This window comes from Schistocerca cancellata, chromosome 1, assembly GCF_023864275.1.
Source record: "Schistocerca cancellata isolate TAMUIC-IGC-003103 chromosome 1, iqSchCanc2.1, whole genome shotgun sequence".
In the NCBI taxonomy this organism is placed as follows: domain Eukaryota; kingdom Metazoa; phylum Arthropoda; class Insecta; order Orthoptera; family Acrididae; genus Schistocerca; species Schistocerca cancellata.
In genome coordinates, this window is record NC_064626.1 from 558,150,517 (window position 1) to 558,171,709 (window position 21,193).

Genomic DNA, 21,193 nt, shown 5'->3' on the forward strand with positions numbered 1-21,193 from the left:
GTTCGTTACTTTGCATCATGTACATTAATCTGCAGACATAAAGATAAAACACTTTACTCTTGTCTTCACACACGCTTTTTTCATTCATAATGATTCTTTTAGTATTCCAAAAACAGATATATCTTTTTTTAAAGGTGAGAGGCAAAGTTCTTGCTTCGAAATACACTCAGTTTTCCTTCTGACCAATATATTTTTGGTTAGTAACGGCGATAACGCTTGGTGACTAATAATTCTGTATTTCAGCAGTAGCAGGAGCACGAGAAGAGCTACAGCAACTTCATTAAAAATGATTAAGCTTACCATAGGTTCTCTTCTTATATCACGAATTTGATGTACGATAGTCTAAAAATACAATAAGAATGCATCTTATCGTCAGCAACAGGGATGAGAGGTAGATCACTTTACACATAAGGTCCATTCAGGAGAACAAAATTTCTATTTGGATTCGGTCTAAGAGAATTTCTCACTGTGGCTACTGAGTTCTATATGTCTAAGAATCAATTGGATTACCATCTTTAGTCGTAATATTGATAATGGAATATAATATAAGTAGTATTATTATGTGTTTCAAATTTTGTAACAGATGTAGTCTAGACATGTTATCAATTATGCAACTTATCATCATCTTCTTCTTCTTCCTTCTTCTTCCTGTGGATTATCTACGGCTGGCGCCGCTTTTCCGCCCCAAGTCGCCAACTTCTTCTGTCTTGACTTTCCTCAACGTCCATATTCCTTGCTTCCATTGTCTCTTCAACATTATTTTCCAGCCGCGTCGTGGGTGGCCCCTTTTCTTCCGCTGGGATAGTATCCATCGTAGTATCCCATTTGATATCATGTCGTCATTCATCCTGTTCACATACTCAAACCCCATCAGCTGTTTTTGTTGGATGTCGCCACTTGCTAATGTCCCAGGCTTCTGTTGCGTACAAAACTACATTCTGGACTATAATTTTATACATTATCTTCTTCATTGTCCTTATCTTTTTGTTCCGCAGAACAGAGCTCACTGCCCTTGTTACAGTTCATCATTTATTAATCTTACTAGTTTTTTCATCATTGCTTGTGCCCTGTTTATTAAATAATACCCCATGATAGTCTGCCTTTTTTACATTTACAATTACTTCTCCATCTTTCACCAAATTATCCACTTTTTCCGTTCCAACAGCCAAGTACTCACACTTCTTCATGTTCACCTTCAGGCTAGCCTTATTGTATTCCTCTTTAAGCTTTTTATCATATAGCTCAGGTCATCCTCATTTTCTGCTAGTACAAACTGGTCGTCTGCAAAATACAGGCTAATTATTTTGCTGTCCCCTAGTATCACTCCCATAACCTGGCATTTTCCACGCCAAGCCAGCAGTATCGCTCCTAGATACAATTCTTCTGTTCAAATGGTTCAAATGGCTCTGAGCACTATGCGACTTAACTTCTGAGGTCATCAGTCGCCTAGAACTTAGAACTAATTAAACCTAACTAACCTAAAGACATCACACACAGCCATGCCCGAGGCAGGATTCGAACCTGCGACCGTAGCGGTTGCTCGGTTCCAGACTGTAGCGCCCAGAACCGCAAGGCCACTCCGGCCGGCCAATTCTTCTGTCCAACTGCGTTATTTTCATACAATTGCGTAACAACCTTTAGCAATCTTTTATCCAACTCTCTCTCTCTCTCTCTGTCTCTTTCAAAATTTCCCCAAGATAGTTGGTGGGTACACTATCACAGGCTTTCTCTAGGTTAATCAAAGTAATACGCGTCTGGAGATGCTTGCTGCATTACGCTAGTTATCGTGAATAATAATGATGAGAAGTATTTCACTAAATTACCTAAGGCCTGTTCAGAGGGCCATCAACTCTGTTTGAGCGCGACTTATGCGAATTTCTCATTTTTGTAGTTTACTCCTTTTCAGCAATGAAATGCAACATGCAATACACATTACACGTCAAGCCGAAGTTATACAGAAGATTCTGTTCAAGTTTGCCATCCTACCCTAGAAGACTTCAACAGCTCCTTATTTATTTTTTGACGTGGTCCTCCGCCTATTAGACGTTGCCTCGTAGCTCGAGGCATACAAGTTTACAGTACGCCGGCCGCCGCGGCGGAGGACAGCGACGACGGGAAGACATGTGATGCAACTCTCGGCAGTCGCACAGCGAGCTTCATTCAAATCACTTGCCGCTCATGCGACAGCTGCGTAATTGTCCAATCAGGACACTTGCGCCATTCCTTTCTTCCTGAGTACGCTCCATTTCCTAAATTGAATAACAACCGGCACTATCCTCACTTACTGGGTATCATTGACGGCGCAGGCAGATCACACTTGCTGGTTGTGCTCGCCTGCAGTATGCCGGCCTCTCTTCTTTCTACTGCTCCAGGCAGCAGGGTGCGACTAAATTATTCATAAAAAACTCCTATAAAGCACGGCGCCAACGACATCTCATCGTACCAGCGGAATTTAAATTATCTCCCACACTGATACTACCTATAATTAAAAAACTCTAAAAATTAAAAGCACTTTCCCACAAACACAATTTTACTCATCGGCTACAGCTTCACGTGGGTCTCGGTTTAGATTTCCCTTCTCATTAACGAAAAACACAAAATGTGAATGTCTGCAGTATTTCTTTTTCCAGGTTATCCAGTTAACCAGTTTCCGGATTACAAAGTTATCGTTAAACAATAAACAACTACGGAGTTCAAAGATGTGACGTGTTATGAAGAATTTTGAAAAAAATACGAATTAGAAAATCCACACAGAGTACTCACTGTATTTCATAAAGTGAGCATTTCAAGTACAAAGATGACAAACTGAGCAAAGGATAAAATGCACCGGGGAGAAGGTTTCACGCGTTAGACAACAGGTTGACACTGCTCTGCTGCAAAAAATACATATAAATAAGCTATTCACAACTCATTCTTGATCCAAGAAGTGGAACGTCAGTGCATGAAATAGGCGAAACCCCAGGTTACGCGATCTGGGGTGAAGCAAACTGAATCTAAAGGATTTGAAAAAATGTCAAGGAAGTTCTTTACAAATCAATAACATAGTAAGAAAAACAGTTAAGGCAGAAATGAAAAAGATATTTTTTAGATGCATAAAGGTTACGAGCACATAACACATGCAAATCAGTTTTTGTTTCTAGATAGACGGCTTGCGTCGCACGCCAAGTCGAATTCATTTGTATTGCATTTCATACAATTTCGTCATACCAACAATGACAGTGTAGCTTAGAATCTGCATCTTGGTGCTGTTTTTGTATACGCAGTACCGGAGATCGATGAAACTCCGTAGCATTTTCGTAGCGTTTGAAATTAGAAATGTCTGTTGGGGGCCGCTGGAAACGCATGGCCGCGCAATAAGTCGCACTGAATGAAGATGTCTTACCAGTATGGCAAAGCAGACGTTTTGAAGTTCTATGGAAGATTTCTCGTAAAGGAACAATGGCACAGTACACAAAATTCTGAGTTACTTGGGGCCTAAAGAGAAGTCGTTGTTCGAGGCGGAAGTTTGAGGACTACGTTTCTGGATTAGCGAATTTTCGCACGTGGAAATACAAACAAGTCAAACACTGTTCATATCGTGTTCTAGTTTGGGAGCCGGTACACTCCGCTGTAATACGGTTTAATAAAATAAAACTCCTTGCTGAAACAAAGAAATCAACTTCTTGCTTGCGAGGTGCAGCAGTCGCAAGGTAAATAAGATTTGCTATTTCGCATGAAAAGACGTGAGTGGTTACGACCTCCCACGAAGGCTTAGTGACATCCCGTAGGTACTAGCTGTGTTGTGTGTCATCCATACAATTTCGAGGATACACAATATACGGAACTTGTTTACGCCTCTCATGTATTTTAAACTGAAAACACGCTCTGCCGCCGGCCGCTGTGGCCGATCGGTTCTAGGCGCTTCAGTCCGGAACCGCGCTGCTGCTGCGGTCGCAGGTTCGAATCCTGCCTCGGGCACTGGTGTGTGTGATGTCCTTATGTCAATTAGGCTTAAGTAGTTCCAAGTCTAGGGGACTGATGACCTCACATGTTAAGTCCCATAACAACCTGCCCTACTCTTCGGGGCAGAAAATAAAACTTGAGAAATCATACTATGTACATTAACTACCATAATCCCTGCCAATAAAACAGATAAAACAAATAGTGAAACGCCAAAGTAATAGTTCGAGATGGAGGGATGTACAATCACAACAGTGGCGTAAGACAGAAGAATAAAGTACGGTGCATACACAATAAAGAGCTTCATAAACGACCAGTAAGTACAAAATTGTATACAACCGCATGACAAGAGCACATGTCGGCTCTCAAAGATGATGGTTTTAAAACAATCACAAGAGCGAGTAAAGAAAAAAGTATACTACAGCGAAGTTAAAAAAAATGACTTTGCTTGCTATCTGAAAGAAAGGCGTGCTTTTAGTTACGTACTGGTCCTTCAATGATGAAACAAAAAAAAAAAAATCGTTAGAGGTATGCAGAAGCTGTACTGTCATCAAAAGACCTAAGTGGCATTTGTCGCACCGAAATAGCGTAACCTAGATACATCCACGAAGTATGCAAATTAATCTTATTAATAATAATCACTCCCACGGCGACCAGCAAATTATCTAATGTTGTATTGGAGCTATTTCAAAGATTTGCAGAATAATGTGCGACAGATCCGAATCACAACCGGCGTCAGAAAGAGTCTGATGGAGAAGCGGAACTTCCGGAACTAAGAAAAATGAATCTTACCACTTACGTTTTGACAGATGTATAACTAGTAAGACAAGCGATGACTAAGGGAAGAGCAAACTCACCGAAGTAGGGTTACATTCGTCTATGATGCAGGTGTACATGCTGTAAACGTATGCTTTAATGGGAAGGTAAGAAGATGTGTTGCTGTAGCTATAAAAATGTAACTACACGACAACCATATAATTCGCAGCTGAGGGTTTTATACATATATCATGTTCATAAATAATGACTTCCCAACACGCTACTATATAGATATTTTTAATAATCAAAATAGAATGATGCGCAGTCTTTCATCAGTGATTCATATAGTCAACGATGACTTTTATTTTCCACCATATTACTTGCCTTCTGGTAATTAACAATTAGAAAAAATTCGTAATTGACACCGAATTCGAAGTGAGAATAATAATAAACGTAAAATTACTGTAATGTGATGGGATAAGAAAAGGAATAACAAGTGAGTGAACAGATACTGATAAAGTTGTAAAATGGCGAGAGACATCATTTTCCATCAATAAATAATCAATAGACGACCATACAAAGCTGTTATCGTGTGAAGTAAAGGAAACGTACCTAAAATGAAAACTTGGCACACAAAGTACTGAGAGTACTATAACGGGCATTGATGTGTGTTTATCTCCAAAATAGAGAGACAGCTACAGAAGCATAATATTTGAATCTACAAAGCCTTCACTAAAGCTATTTGAAGTTTTTCGTTTCTGCGGATGGACCCGTTAACAGTCAAATAGCAGGAGTCGAAATGGTACGCAGCTGAGACAAGTCACTCTTAGTTTCTTCTTCTGTCACTCCCATAGAATTTAAGTTCGATATATCTTGAAAGTTTCTAGCACCCAACCTCGTACCAAAAGAATATCAATTTCTGATTAATATTGAATCGATATTTTATCGAGCAGACATAAGTATTCATCTAAAAAGGTCAATCATAATCTATAATGAGTACAGGTCTTTTTATCTCTCTTCTAAAAGCAATATATGTTTCTGCATCTGAGGTCGGGTCCTCAGACTTATTTTCTATTGTTTATGATATGCGGAAGACGAGATGTCGTTTGTTATTTTTACAGTATAAAAGAATATGTGGCGCGTTTCTCAAAAATAGGGCTGTTCAATAAAGAATGATCACAATTTCTTTTTGAGAACATACCTTTACTCAGCCTCATAATTCTGATGGTCCTTCTCAAAGTAGTACCCCATAAATGCGATGCACTTGCCCCAGCGTTTCTGCCAGTCTCCAAATACATGCTGGAAACCATTTTATGAGAAGTCCTTCAAAATCGCCTCCGCAGCCTCACACGGAGCTAAATCCGAACTGCAGGGAGGGTGAGGGATGCACTTCACGTTGATTTTTGCAAGATATTCAGCAACAACATTGGCAATATGCGGTCGAGCATTATCGTGGTGCAGCATCCAGCCTGCTTCACAGAAATGAGGTCTTTTGCGCCTGATAAAGACCTGAAATGTTTTCAGGACATCCCTGTAGTACTTTCCAGTTACTGATGTGTGTGAAGGTACAATATGCTTTAAACCATTCCATGACTATCAAAGAATGAGATGACCATAACTTTCCCAGCAGAAGCAACTACTTTTACCTTTTTGGGGGTTGGTGATGAAGGAGAAGGAGATTTCAACACTAAGCTTTGCTGTTTGCTCTCAGGATCAAAATGATGTAGCCAAGTTTCATCAGCAGTGTTTACATTTGAAAGAAACTCCTGATCTTCCACTAACATCAATATTAACTGCATGTAGACCTGCACGCGTATGTCCTTTTGTTCGGTAATCAACAGTCTCGGAACCCATCGCGCACAAACACGTGTCATGTGTAATTTTTCTGTCACCAACGTGTGGGTGGCACCCAATTAAATGATCATTATTTCAGAAAGTGATCTTCAGGTAATTCGTTGATCCTCTCTCACAATGACAGCAGCAGTGTTGATGTTTCCTTCCGTAAGAGCAGTAACTGGATTGATTGTCTCACCTCTTTAAGATTTATTGAGACGAAAGCGGAATTTCAAATCCGCATATTGTTCCTCGCGTGTTACCTCCATTGCAGCGGCAGGCCATACTGAACACGCCTGACCTTGCCTGTCTCTCACAGGCGGGAACCAGGAGTCCCAACAATGAAACTACCACGGCTTGTTTGCTGCACATTAAGCAAACAGAAGACAATAAGATTCAATTTTAGCACGAGAAATTATGACCATAAAAAACTATGATCATTCTTTATTGAACAGCCCTCGTATATGCATATTTTGCTGGAATATGAAACGACGGTGACTCTGAAAAACATGAAGGTGCTGATTTCGATGTGACAATCATACGGACTATACGAAGAGACTTGAGCCTAATTTCTGCAAAGTAAGAGGAAGTTTTTAAGTTCCCTAGGTTCAGATTTTAAGTGATCTAACGGCTTCCCTCTCTTCCTTATAACTGGGACGGTACTAGGACGAATGCACGGACAAACAATGTCCACAGGAATTATTCACACAAAGTCGATATATTGTCCAAACCAACCCTAAGACTGACAGCTACTTAACTCTCGATTCCTTATCATACTATAATGCTCCTCCAACATTCATTACAACTCAGATATCTTACAGACCTTCAAACCCATTGCATAAATTTATGATAGAAGGTAGTACTATTGCTACTTAAGTAATAAACCGTATCTATTCTTTTTATTTCCATTCTGATTGGAGTGATGGTTAAAACGGGTGAAAGCGTACAAAGTGCTTCAATAAATTTGCAATCCACGGTAAACATTTGCTTTAATATAGTATATTTCAGCAAATTTTTTGCGTGTCCTGTGTAGCTACAAATGCCAAAAAAATGACCTGACCTGCAAAAACTACCAAACATACTTTCGTTGTTCCTTTTTGAAGATATCCTTACAGTAGCACAAGAGCTCGATTTTACAAATAATCTTTTATCGCCTTGGTCTCAAATCTACAGTGTGAAAAGCTAAACATAAAAGATTGTCGTTTTCTTGTGGGGCAATATGACATGTGGTAACAAGGTGGGAAGTGAGAAGGTGCTTCCCAATACGTTTCGGACACTTCGCGTATTGACACGGTTGGAAATGCATGAAGCTTTTATAAAAACAACTGTTTCATAATGTGCTACTATAATCTGTTATCAGGTACAATTTTTCTCTCTATGGCCTTCTCTCTTCTCTTAAATCATCAGAAATATCACTCACGCAGGGAGGAAGTGGTTATATCTGACGCCATTACCAAAATTAATATTTAACCCTGGAGTGCCGATTACTGAGCGATGAAGCGACGACGGATCCAGACGCGACGAGAGGCGATGCTGCTCGGAGTACAGTGCAGCACTCGTTTGTCGTTACTAACAGTAATAGGCGGCGCTTGCGCTTCGCTGCACAGATAGTGAGTCACTACCTAACAGTTACGCAGCCGAGAAGTGTGCGAGCATCGGACACACTAAAGAATTTAATTAAGGGTTGATTAGATGTATTATCATGCGCTAATATTGAAATGAAAAGAATACACTCGCGTGTTAAACGGCTGAGGAATTTTCGTGTGATCCATTTTGTCAGATGCTGCTCTTGGGTGTTCACCTGAATTTATTAATAAAATATGTACGGCATATTCCAAACAGCTGTCGTTGTTTTCGCTGTTTATATGCACAGCATGTAATCGATTTCAGAGATAGACAATTCGATCTTCAGACATCCGTATCATTGTCCAGTCAAACAACGACTGTTGAATACAGAGAGAAAATCAAATAGCTTAGACACAGAAGCTGTACCGTGCAAGATCACTTAACATGCACGTAAGTAAATAACACGTTAAGAAAAGATAAACTGACGTCGAGATACGTACGTGTCTGACTTTATGTATACACTTACTTCAATTGCTTGTTGTATTACAGAATCGATTGACTCGGCGCTAATATAGATATCTAAACACGGAGTTACATAGCACTGAAATCTATAAGCCAAACGTATTATATATATATATATATATATATATATATATATATATATATATATATATATATGTGTGTGTGTGTGTGTGTGTGTGTGTGTGTGTTGCGTGCGTGCGTGCGCACGCGCCCTTGTTCCATATCTCCTCCAAAACCACTCGACCGATTTCGATCAAATTTGGTGGCCATTTCTCTTACTGTCAGGCAACAATCGCTGTGGGGGTAAGAACCACCTACCTACCATATTTTAGGAGATACGACGTCGTCAGAAACAATGAGATTTGTGAAAACTGCCGCTTCGTGCATGACGTTTCAGTGAATTACTTCCGTTCTACTAACTGTATTCGCAATAAATTTCGCAGGCAGTGTCCACATATATCGCTAAATGTACCTACAAACGTATATCATGGTAAGGCACATAGTTCAGGAGATATCATGTGATAAATACTGAGATGCGTCAAAAAATGTCGCAGTGTACATGACGTTTAAATTTATTACTTATGATCTACCACTACTATTCGTAACACATTTCACAGATAGTATCGAAAACGACGTCGAATTTACCTACATAAATTATACCACTGTATGAACCAGGCCGAGATACGTGAAAAACTGCCGCATCATGCATGACGTTTTTATTACTTCTTTGGCACTTCCTCTACTCGCAACATATTTCTCAGACAGTATCCACATATACAGCCGAATGTACCTCCACAAATATAACAATGTGCGACACATGGTTCAAGAGATATGACGTCAAACACTGCAAGGCGTGAAAAAATGGTGCACCATGTATGAAGTTTTAAAAATTTGTTCTTTACTGCTAAGACACCACTACAGTCGAGTCTACTCAAGGTGATCCATGACACGTTGCAGCACTTTTGACAGCTTTCAACTGCAAAGCGCAAAGGACTGAAGGCAAAGCCGGCCGTTGTGGTCGAGCGGTTCTAGGCGCTTCAGTCTGGAACCGCGCGAACGCTACGGTCGCAGGTTCGAATCCTGCCTCGGGCATGGATGTGTGTGATGTCCTTAGGTTAGTTTGGTTTAAGTAGTTCTAAGTTCTAGGGCAGGGCTTAACAACTGGCCGGTTTTGAGCGCGAGTACTCGCGTCTGCTCAGGCACGTGCTCGCGAGCAGGTGCAAGGGGGTGGAGTAGGGAGGGAGGGTGGGAGGGGAAATGCGCGCGCACGTTTGAATAAGGCCGCAGCGTGCCTATTGAATTCGCGCCGACTGTGTAACGTTTAAAGTACTACGATTAGCTCTAACACTCGCTTCGCTGGTTAAGAATCATGTCAAGCCGCCGTTGTGTAACCCCAACCATGCTTTCGAAGTTCAACCCCCATTGGGAGGAATTGTATCTGTTTACAGAAAAAGAGGGTGTTGCAAAATGTTTAGTATGTCACAAAACGCTGAATTCTTTCAGGAAATTTAAATTGCAGCGACATTATATGTCGTACCACGCGAAAGACTACGGAAGTGGATAATGTGATGGACCAGATCGTGCACAGGAAGTTATTAAACTTAAAAGGAAGCTATCTGAAGACGATCTGGACGACGAAGAAAAATCAACTGAGGCAGCTCTCAGAGTGAGTTACAAAATTGCTTTGCTTTTAGCAAAATCCCTGCGCCCCTTCACTGATAACGATTTAATAAAAGAATGAATGGTAGTTAAAGCGGAACATTTGTGTCCATCTCAAGTTGAACAGTTTCGGATTGTGCCATTATCTAACATGACCATTATGCGTCGCATACAGGACATGGCAGACGACGTCCAGAGCCAGCTTGCAAAATCTGTAAAGATTTTATGGCGTATTCTCTAGCTCTGTACGAAAGTGTTGATATCACTGGAACAGCGCAGCTTGGCATATTTATTAGAGGTGTTAATAGAGATCTTCAGGTGAGAGAGGAGCTCCTCGATGTAGTAGCCATGAAGAACACTACAACCGGAGGTGATATTTTAAGTAGTTTTGAAGAAAGTGTTGAAAATATAGGATTGTCGTGAAATTCTTTAGTTTCAGTGTCTACAGACGGTGCACCAGCGATGACAGGGAAAAAATCAGGTTTCGTTGCGCTGTTGAAGGAGAAAATGCAAAAACTGACCGTGCCGAATGAAATAAGGGGCGTTCAATGTGTGATCCACCAGGAAAATCTATGTGCAAAGAGTATCACTCTAAAAAATGTGATGAGTGTTGTAGTTCGTACAACCAATTATATAAGGAAGCATGGGCTACAACACAGGCAATTTAAAAGCTTTCTTGAGGATGAAGAAAGCCTGCCTTATTACAGCGAGGTCCGCTGGCTTAGTCGTGGCGAATTATTAAATCGATTTTTTTGCCTATTAGATGAGATAAATATGTTCATGGAAATAAATAACATGCGTGTTCCTGAATTGAAAGAGCCTTCATCGAAATGTGATCTCGCGTTCTTAGCAGATTTAACTAGCCATCTGAATGTTTTAAACATTTCCCTACAAGGTAAAGATCTGCTAATTACTCATTTCATAGATCGAATACGAGCTTTTAAAATGAAATTGACACTTTGGGTGAGTCAGCTGTAAACCAGAAATCTAGCTCATTTTCCTAAATTATCATCCATGCAAGATGTTCACAAAGACTGTGAACGTTATTCACATAGTTTAGTTGCCCTTAAAGAAGAATTTGATCAACGCTTTCAAGATCTGACCACTAGACAGTGATTTTTATCTGTTCTCCTCTCCATATTCACCGAATATTGAAGAGATTCGTCCTGAGCTGCAACTAGAAATTATTGACCTGCATTGTGACAGAGAATACAGAGACAACTTTCAGAACAAGAAAAACATTTTGGAATTCTACAGACACTTCCCTCAGGATAGATTTCCTCGTTTGCACAAACTGGCGGCTAAAATAATATCAATGTTGGGTTCCACGTATGTTTGTGAACAACTGTTCTCTGCAATGAAATGTAACAAGATGCGCCTGAGAAACGCATTGTCTGATCGAAATTTAAACTGCACGCTGCGCCTACAATGCACAAGAACAATTACTCCGAACATAGACGCAATTGTAAAGGGCAAAAAGTACAAGATAACCGAGAATACCACACTTCAGTGACACCTTTTATTGTGTAACACAGTCCGCAGCTCGTGGTCGTGCGGTAGCGTTCTCGCTTCCCACGCCCGGGATCCCGGGTTCGATTCCCGGCGGGGTCAGGGATTTTCTCTGCCTCGTGATGACTGGGTGTTGTGTGATGTCCTTACGTTAGTTAGGTTTAAGCAGTTCTAAGTTCTAGGGGACTGATGACCATAGATATTAAGTCCCATAGTGCTCAGAGCCATTTGAACCATTTTTTTGTGTAACAGTTCACAAATTAATACGAATGTAGAGGCATACACTAAGCTAATAAAATTATGTGGCACGTGTACATTCTCCTTTATTTGTTTCATTTGTCGCAGTAATAATTCGTGAGTGATATCCCTGCAGGTGGCCGCGGATTTACATTGACTGGCGGCAGCTGTTGTGTGCCTCACGTGACTCTCCCCACCCTCCGCTCTGGTCCGATAGTGGGGGTAGCGTGCTCGCGCTGCTCCGTGCTCGCGCCTTGCTGCTCACAGCTTGCTCCGCGAGCACGTATATTGTGAAGCCCTGTTCTAGGGGACTGACGACCTCAGATGTTAAGTCCCATAGTGCTCAGAGCCATTTGAAGGCAAAAACGAAAGCTGCCTGTAGAGCCATGAAGAAGCGTTTCCACAGAAACGTTTACAAAATCACGTTGTAGACACGCGAAGCAGTTGCATCCACCATACAGAAACTGTACAGGATCATCTCACACAGGGTCTACTGCAGGAGTACGAGTATATAAGTTTTCGTTTCTAATAGAAGATTGGAAAAATGAAGACCCGCGCAATGTCGCGTTTGTTAGCTAATAAATTATACATACAAAACAGTAAAAGTAAAGGCAGCCATATGAAATAATTACTCACTTGGCTGCTTAGTGCTCCTTTAATATTCCAAAAAGTCCGACATTTTTAAGCATATTTGTTTAGTAGTAGAACAGTTACAACTATATCTATGAGATAATTTAATAGGAGCATAAAATTTAACAAAAATAAAACAGTAATCTCAGTACGTAATACAAACATAATACTCTTCCGTTATTAGGTCCCTCTAATTAAACAGTAAAGCGTTAGCATTAACACATACAGCGAGTTGTCAGATGTACACGCGGCAAGTGTCACATGTCATACCGTAAAAACATTAATGAATATGAAAAAATATAAAATTATCCGACACTTAAACGAGGCAGTTACATCACATATCATATGTGCCAACATATATGCGTAACGTGTACTTTTACGACTGTGTGAATTTCATGTACTTTGTTTCCACATTCACTACATTCGTACATTTTCCACATATATAAAGTACAAATATATGTTAACTCTGTGTCATCAAAGATCATACAGCGATTGGCACACGTTATATGGAGATATGCGTAACTGCCTTGTGTATATTCGGACTGGTATTTTATCGGTAATTTACATTACACCAACCGACACTGACCGTCGAGTTACGTCATCCTTTTCCAGTAACGGTATATTTTTCGTCACTGAAGCGCAGAGAAATTGGTACAGACATGCGTATTCAAATGCAGAGACACATAAACAGGCGGAATTCGGGGCTGCTGTCGGCTACGCCTATATGAGAAAACAAGTGTCTGATCGATTACTGCTGCTACTGTGGCAGGCTGTCAAGATTTAAGTGAGTTTGCGTGGCCTTATTGTCGGCGCAAGAGCGATGGCAGACAGCAATCCAAGGTAGCGATTACGTCCGGATTTTCCCATACGACCATTTCACGAGTGTACCGCGAGTATGCGGAATTTGGTAAAACATCAAATCTCCGACACAGCTCCGGCCAGGGAAAAGATATTACAAGAACGGGACCACCGACGACTGAAGAGAATCGTTCAACGTCCGCAAACTCCTGCAGGTTTCAGTGCTGAGCCATCAACAATTGTCAGCGAGCGAACTATTCAACGAAAGATCATCGATATGGGCTTTAGAAGCCGAAGGCGCACTCCTGTACGCTTGATGACTGCACGACACAAAGCTTTAGGCCCCGCCTGGACCCGTAACACCGACATTGGTCTGTTGATGACTGGAAACATGTTCTTTTCAAAATGTATAAAGCAGATGGATGTGTAAGGCTATAGAGACAACCTCATGAAGCCATGGATCTTGCATGTCAGCAGGAGACTGTTCAAGCTGATGGAGGCTCTGTAATGGTGCAGTTGGCGTGATATGGAACCCCTGATACGTCTAGATACGACTCTGACGGTTGGCACGTACGTAAGCTTCCTGTCTGATCACATGCATTCATTAATGTCCATTGTGCATTCCGACGGACTTGGGCAATTCCATCAGGACAATGCGACACCCCACATGCTCAAAATTGCTACAGAGTGGCTTCAGGAACACTTCTGATGGCCTCAGAACTCCCCAGACATGAAGATTATTGAGCATATCTGCAACGTGCTGTTCAGAGGAGATCTCCACCCCCTCGTACTCTTACGGCTTTATGGAGAGGCCTGCAGTATGCGTGGTGTCAATTCCCTCCAGCACTACTTCAGACATTAGTCGAGTCCATGCCACGTCGTTTTCCGGCATTTCCGCGTGCTCGCGGGGGCCCTACACGGTATTAGGCCGGTGTACCAGTTTCTTTGGCTGTTCAGTGTATTTAATTAATGTTTTTACAATGTTACATGTGACTCTTGTTGCGCTTACGTCTCACAACTCGCATTGTACAAGGTGCGGCGCTTCAATCCGGATAAATTTCAATTTTAATTTCCCGCCATATCGTAGTTCAGCCGGAGGTCGCGATTGGCGTTCTTGAAAGTGATAGGCATCTAGCAAACAGTCAGAATGTCAAAATGGTTGAGATGTTCCGGACAAGTGCGGAGTAGAATCGAAGAGCCGCAATTACAGAAACTTTTCGCGCTGGACGTTCGCCCACTGAAATAATATGACTCTTCGGGTATCCGAGATCAACAGTTTAGGATATTGTGGCCAATTATAATGCTTCGGGGAAGTCTGGGGATGGTTCCGGTAATACAGCGAGGAAACATCATTCGAGGAAACGCGGCAGTAATCTAAAAGGCTCAGGCGTTGATTTTGGAGGACCCGGGCCAATCGCTGAGTAAACTGGCGGCCGTATCGAGTGTCAGCGAGAGAACAATGCGTCGGATGAAAGAGGAGGACCTCATACGAACCATTTAGTCCAAAACTGGCTCTCAGATAACGATGGCATGTTCTTTTCAAAGGATTTCTGGCCCTTGAATAGCTCTGAGGATTTGAACCCCCTCGATTATTATGTTTGGAGAGTAGTCGAAAGAGTTACCAATATGACGAAGCACCCTAATGTCGCATCTCTACGCACCGCTATGGAAGCACCATCGCGAATATGGACAGCGCTGTTTTAAAGAGTGCGTACGATCGCTTCAGGACAAGATTAGGAGCGGTCATTGTGGCTGAAGGGGGTTACATCAAGTAACGTAACTCTTGAAAGATACCACCACTTATATGTAAAAGTAGTTTCATTTTCATTTGCCATTTGTTTTAACACATATGCTTTTTAAAAAAGTTTCATTTGTCCGGATTTAAGCGCTGCACCATGTATTTTAATGGGAAAGTCTTACTGTTTAATATGAGGGACACAATAACGGAGGAGAATTGTGTTTAGAAAGTGCATTGAGATTATTCTCTTATTTCATTACTTATCATGCTCCTATTAAAGTTTCTCTCAGATGCAGTCGTATCTGTTATAAGTAGACCATGGATTTTTAGGTCGTAAAAAAGTGTGTTTTAGGCACCTAAAATAGGTTCTAATAAAAACTATGCAGAGAAAATAAAAATAAATTAAAATACACAGTGTTGACAGTATGAACATCTTATTAGTCCTTAAAACAAGGAGAATGAATATTTACACAGTTACAGAGCACAGCAATCTACAACATTAATGTTGAACATAACTCCAAATATTTTTGAGTTCCTGCACGATAAAGATCTCCGTAAAAAAAGATGTGGGAATGGTTTAATTAATACATTTGTAGTTTCACATATTCTGACCATAGTTGGCTTCACAATAAATAACCAAAATCTTTTCTAGGTTTTCTAGTGAAAAGCTGTGGCGCTTGTCAGTCAGAATCAATTTATACGCTGAAAAAGAACGTTCTACATCAACAGATGTGACAGGGACGTACTTCATTTTCGGCACATGTTGGACAGGAATGCTGCAGTCAGGAGTGCTGGATTTTCCATTAAGTATGTCGGCAGCTGCACACAACTCCTTCAGGCCAGTGTTCTCCTGCAAAACCGTTTGCATTTTTGCCCGTACTTTATCCCCAACTTCACCTGGCGCTTGATTAATTTCCATTTTGATTTCTTCAAGCAAAGAAATATTGTCGTAGATAGGTCTCCCTGAGCCTTCTAATTGTGAAATTATTCTTGCCATAAATGTGTAGTGGGCCCTAATGTAAGATAAGTCCCGTTTTAAAGAAGAATCTTTGAGTAACTCCACTGCTGCAGTTACGGATGCAGTATCCTCCGGTATATTTCAACCACCTTCTGGACAGCTGAGAGATGCGTACTATGGTATTCTGCTGCTATCAGCCACGTGCCCCAGCGGGTGACAACTGGCTCTGGCGGCAATGGGACATCTGGAAGCTGTTCTTTGAATGCCTGTATTCTTGATGGTGCCTTAACAAAAATTTTCTTCACCGCAGATATTACTTTATTTACTTTAGGAAATTGTAGCCTTACTTGCTCTGCTATGCGGTTGATCCCATGCACTACACAAGTTACGTGCAGCATCAATGGGTAGAATACTTTTAATAGTTGAAACGCTGCTATCATATATGCAGCAGCATCAGTGACGGCCAGAAGCACCTTATTCTCATCCACTCCGTTTGGGTATAGCACCTTAAGCCCATTGTTCACAAACTGTGCTATTGTTTGTTGGTTAGTTTTTGCAAGCTGTTTTGAGTAAATCAAATGAGCCCTGGATGGAGGATCTGGATCTAGCTTGCCAATAATCAGGTTTGCAATGTAACGGCCAAGACTGTCAGTAGTTTCATCCACAGAAATCCATATCAAGATTCTCCAACATCTTCTCGGATTCTGTGCAATGCAGCATTGTAAGCTGAATCCACATAATTCTTACGTAAAGTTGGCTCTGCAGGAATAGACTGATGGCAGTACTTCTCAAGAAAACCTCTGAAAACAGGGTTTTCTAGTTTCCGAAAGGGGATGTTTGATGCCACAAGTGCATGACACAAATCACTGCAGACCTTGTTTTTTTCGGAGGATTCACCAGATTTATTGGTTAAAAGAGTTTGCTTCAATTTTGACTTTCGTTCAACATTAGCTTTATGTGCGATTCCATCTGCATGCTGAGTTAAGTGAGATTTCTTAACACTCGAAACCTAATACGAGAGAAAAGGGAAATGCAGTTTAGAATCGCATATAAAGAGTATTTCGTATTACTAACGGATAATGATAAAAAAGAATCCTTAGTGACAGGAAAATAAGAAGTCTAAGAAAAACATCAACTTACCTCCTTGTTGCATGCTTGGCAGAAATTAATTTTCCCATCTGTTGTATAACAGGAATAGCACAATGGGGTGTAGGGCTTTACATCAGGAAAGAAATGGAACCCAGCGTAGTTGCAATAAGGTATGTAAACGAACGACTGATGTGGATAGATTTGACAGTGTCTAGCAAGAAAATTAGGATTGTGTCAGTATATTCGCATTGTGAAGGGTCAAGATAAGATGGATAGTTTTTATGAGGCACTCAGTGATGTAGTTGTTAGAGTAAAGGACAAGGACAGTGTTCTGTTCATGGGTGATTTTAACGCCAGGATTGTAAATCGAACAGAAGGGTATGAAAAGGTTATGGGTAAATTTGGAGAGGATATGGAGGCCAACAGGAACGGGAAACAACTCTTGGATTTCTGTGCCAGTATGGGCTTAGTAATCACAAACTCCTTTTTTTAAACATAAGAACATTCACCGGTATACTTGGGAAGGCAGGGGAACCAGATCTGTCATTGACTATATAATAACAGATCAGGAATTCAGGAAGGCTGTGAGGGACACACGTGTATTCAGGGGATTCTTTGATGACACTGATCATTATTTAATCTGCAGTGACATTGGGACTGTGAGGCCGAAAGTGCAGGAGGTCAGGTCCATATGTAAGAGGATAAGAGTGGAGAAACTTCAAGATAAGGAAATCAGGCACAAGTACATAACAGCGATCTCAGAAAGGTACCAGTTAGTTGAATGTAGTCAATTACTGTCATTGGAAAAGGAATGGACAAGGTACAGGGACACAATACTAGAAGTGGCTAAAGAATGTCTTGGAACAGTAGTGTGTAAAAGTAGGATGAAGCAAACAGCTTGGTGGAATGATACAGTCAAGGCAGCCTGTAAAAGGAAAAACAAGGCGTATCAAAAATGGCTACATACCAGAACCCAGGTAGACAGAGAAAGTTATGTTGAAGAAAAAAACAAAGCCAAACAGATAATTGCAGCATCCAAGAAGAAATCGTGGGAAGACTTTGGAAACAGGTTGGAGACTATGGGTCAAGCTGCTGGAAAACCATTCTGGAGTGTAATTACCAGTCTTCGAAAGGGAGGTAAGAAGGAAATGACAAGTATTTTGGACGGGTCAGAAAAACTGCTGGTGAATCCTGTGGATGCCTTGGGCAGATGGAGGGAATATTTTGAAGAGTTGCTCAATGTAGGTGAAAATGCGATCAGTAATGTTTCAGATTTCGAGGTAGAATGGGATAGGAATGATGATGGAAATAGGATCACATTTGAGGAAGTGGAAAAAATGGTCAATAGATTGCAGTGCAATAAAGCGGCTGGGGTGGATGAAATTAAGTCGGAACTCATCAAATACAGTGGAATGTCAGGTCTTAAATGGCTACACAGGATAATTGAAATGGCCTGGGAGTCGGGACAGGTTCCATCAGACTGGACTAAGGCAGTAATCACACCAATCTTTAAACATGGATACAGAAAAGATTGTAACAACTACAGAGGTATCTCTTTAATCAGCGTTGTGGGTAAAATCTTCTCAGGTATTGTTGAAAGGAAAGTGCGAGTATTAGTTGAGGACCAACTGGATGAAAATCAGTGTGGGTTTAGGCCTCTTAGAGGTTGTCAGGACCAGATCTTTAGCTTACGGCAAATAATGGAGAAGTGTTATGAGTGGAACGGGGAATTGTATCTATGCTTTATAGATCTAGAAAAGGCATATGACCGGGTTCCTAGGAGGAAGTTATTGTCTGTTCTACAAGATTATGGAATAGGAGGCAAACTTTTGCAAGCAATAACAGGTCTTTACATGGATAGTCAGGCAGCAGTTAGAGTAGACGGTAATTTGTGTTCATGGTTCAGAGTAGTTTCAGGGGTAAGACAAGGCTGCAACCTGTCTCCACTGTTGTTCACATTATTTATGGATCATATGTTGAAAACAATAGACTGGCTGGGTGAGATTAAGATATGTGAACACAAAATAAGCAGTCTTGCATATGCGGATGACTTAGTTGTGATGGCAGATTCGATTGAAAGTTTGCAAAGTAATATTTCAGAGCTAGATCAGAAATGTAAGGACTATGCTATGAAGATTAGCATCTCCAAAACGAAAGTAATGTCAGTGGGAAAGAAATATGAACGGATTGAGTGCCAAATAGGAGGAACAAAGTTAGAACAGGTGGACGGTTTCAAGTACTTAGGATGCAAATTCTCACAGGATGGCAACATAGTGAAAGAACTGGAAGCGAGGTGTAGCAAAGCTAATGCAGTGAGCGCTCAGCTACGATCTACTCTCTTCTGCAAGAAGGAAGTCAGTACCAAGACTAAGTTATCTGTGCACCGTTCAATCTTTCGACCAACTTTGTTGTATGGGAGCGAAAGCTGGGTGGATTCAGGTTACCTTATCAACAAGGTTGAGGTTACGGATATGAAAGTAGCTAGGATAATTGCAGGTACTAGTAGATGGGAACAATGGCAGGAGGGTGTCCACAATGAGGAAATCAAAGAAAAACTGGGAATGAACTCTATAGATATAGCAGTCAGGGCGAACAGGCTTAGATGGTGGGGTCATGTTACACGCATGGGAGAAGCAAGGTTACCCAAGAGACTCATGGATTCAGCAGTAGAGGGTAGGAGGAGTCGGGGCAGACCGAGGAGAAGGTACCTGGATTCGGTTAAGAATGATCTTGAAGTAATAGGTTTAACATCAGAAGAGGCACCAATGTTAGCACTGAATAGGGGATCATGGAGGAACTGTATAAGGGGGGCTATGCTCCAGACTGAACGCTGAAAGGCATAATCAGTCTTAAATGATGATGATGATGATGATGATCTGTTGTATAGGGCGGAAAATCTTGCAGCCACTACCTTATATGAGTAGACTTTGAACTAGCTGTTTTCGGCATGGCGTAGTATTCTCACACAGAAACTAGAATTTATTTTGCACTTGGAACGTCAGTAACACTTAACACGTCGGTCGCTACACAATGTACTGATTTGTTTTCGCTGGGAAAAAGTAAACGATGACCTGTTTTTTTTTTCCTTTTACTGCGGTGCATGGGACCGGTAGGTGAAGTACCGTACTCGTTGCTGGACATATGGCACCTGACAGATGGCCGCCCCTTCTGAACAAGCGAATGGAATCTACCGGTGCTTCAGATGAAAACATCTCACTACTGGCAAATTATTTTTCGAACCGGAAAATTCACGTATAATACCTTTCACGAAACAGAGTAGTTTGAGCAGCGAGAAAATGCGCGAAGGGCAGTAATTTAGCTATAGAGGGCGTCTACGATTAACATTGTGATTTTTTAACCCGTGCTCAGCTTAAGACCTATGAAACCGTTTCTTTGCGAAAATACACAGCTGGCCAGAATCCTACGAACGAAATATTTTCAAATATAACATTTAGTACTCCCACGTTCGATTCTAATGTGTAACTCAAATCTTTGACCGGTTCCCATTCACTTACCGAAGTTAAGCACTGTCGCGCTCGGCGCGTACTTGGATGGATGACCATTCAACTGTGCCGAGTGCTGTTGGTAGTAAGGCAAGCAAAGGAATTGTAAACAGTCTCTAACGACCTTCGCCTTCGACAAGACGTAAAGCCCTAAGTTTACTTCCTTTTTCTAATCTTTGAAAACACAAGAACTCTATGTCAGGTTAACGAAATAGGTACTTTTTAGGATTTTGATGCCGAAATAGGCAAAATTAGGCGTCAACGTCGAAATACGCAATTTTAGGTCCTATAGAACTAACGGTATTCAGTTTAGTTAGTCATGAAATGCACAAGTACCAACTTATACGCAAATTGGAGCTTAGGAAAAAAATAGGTTTTAACCTAAAGATCCATGATCTATTTTTTACATATGAATAATAAAACACCTATAAAGAGTATTTGGTATTAACAGGGATA

General features: G+C 41.1%; 1 protein-coding gene across 1 annotated transcript in view; it reads right to left on the reverse strand.

The window, feature by feature from the left end:
- LOC126190726 (serine/threonine-protein kinase S6KL) overlaps positions 1 to 21,193 on the reverse strand; it is a 274,027-nt gene that overhangs the window by 37,809 nt on the left and 215,025 nt on the right. The gene's annotated exons all lie outside the window — the stretch shown is intronic.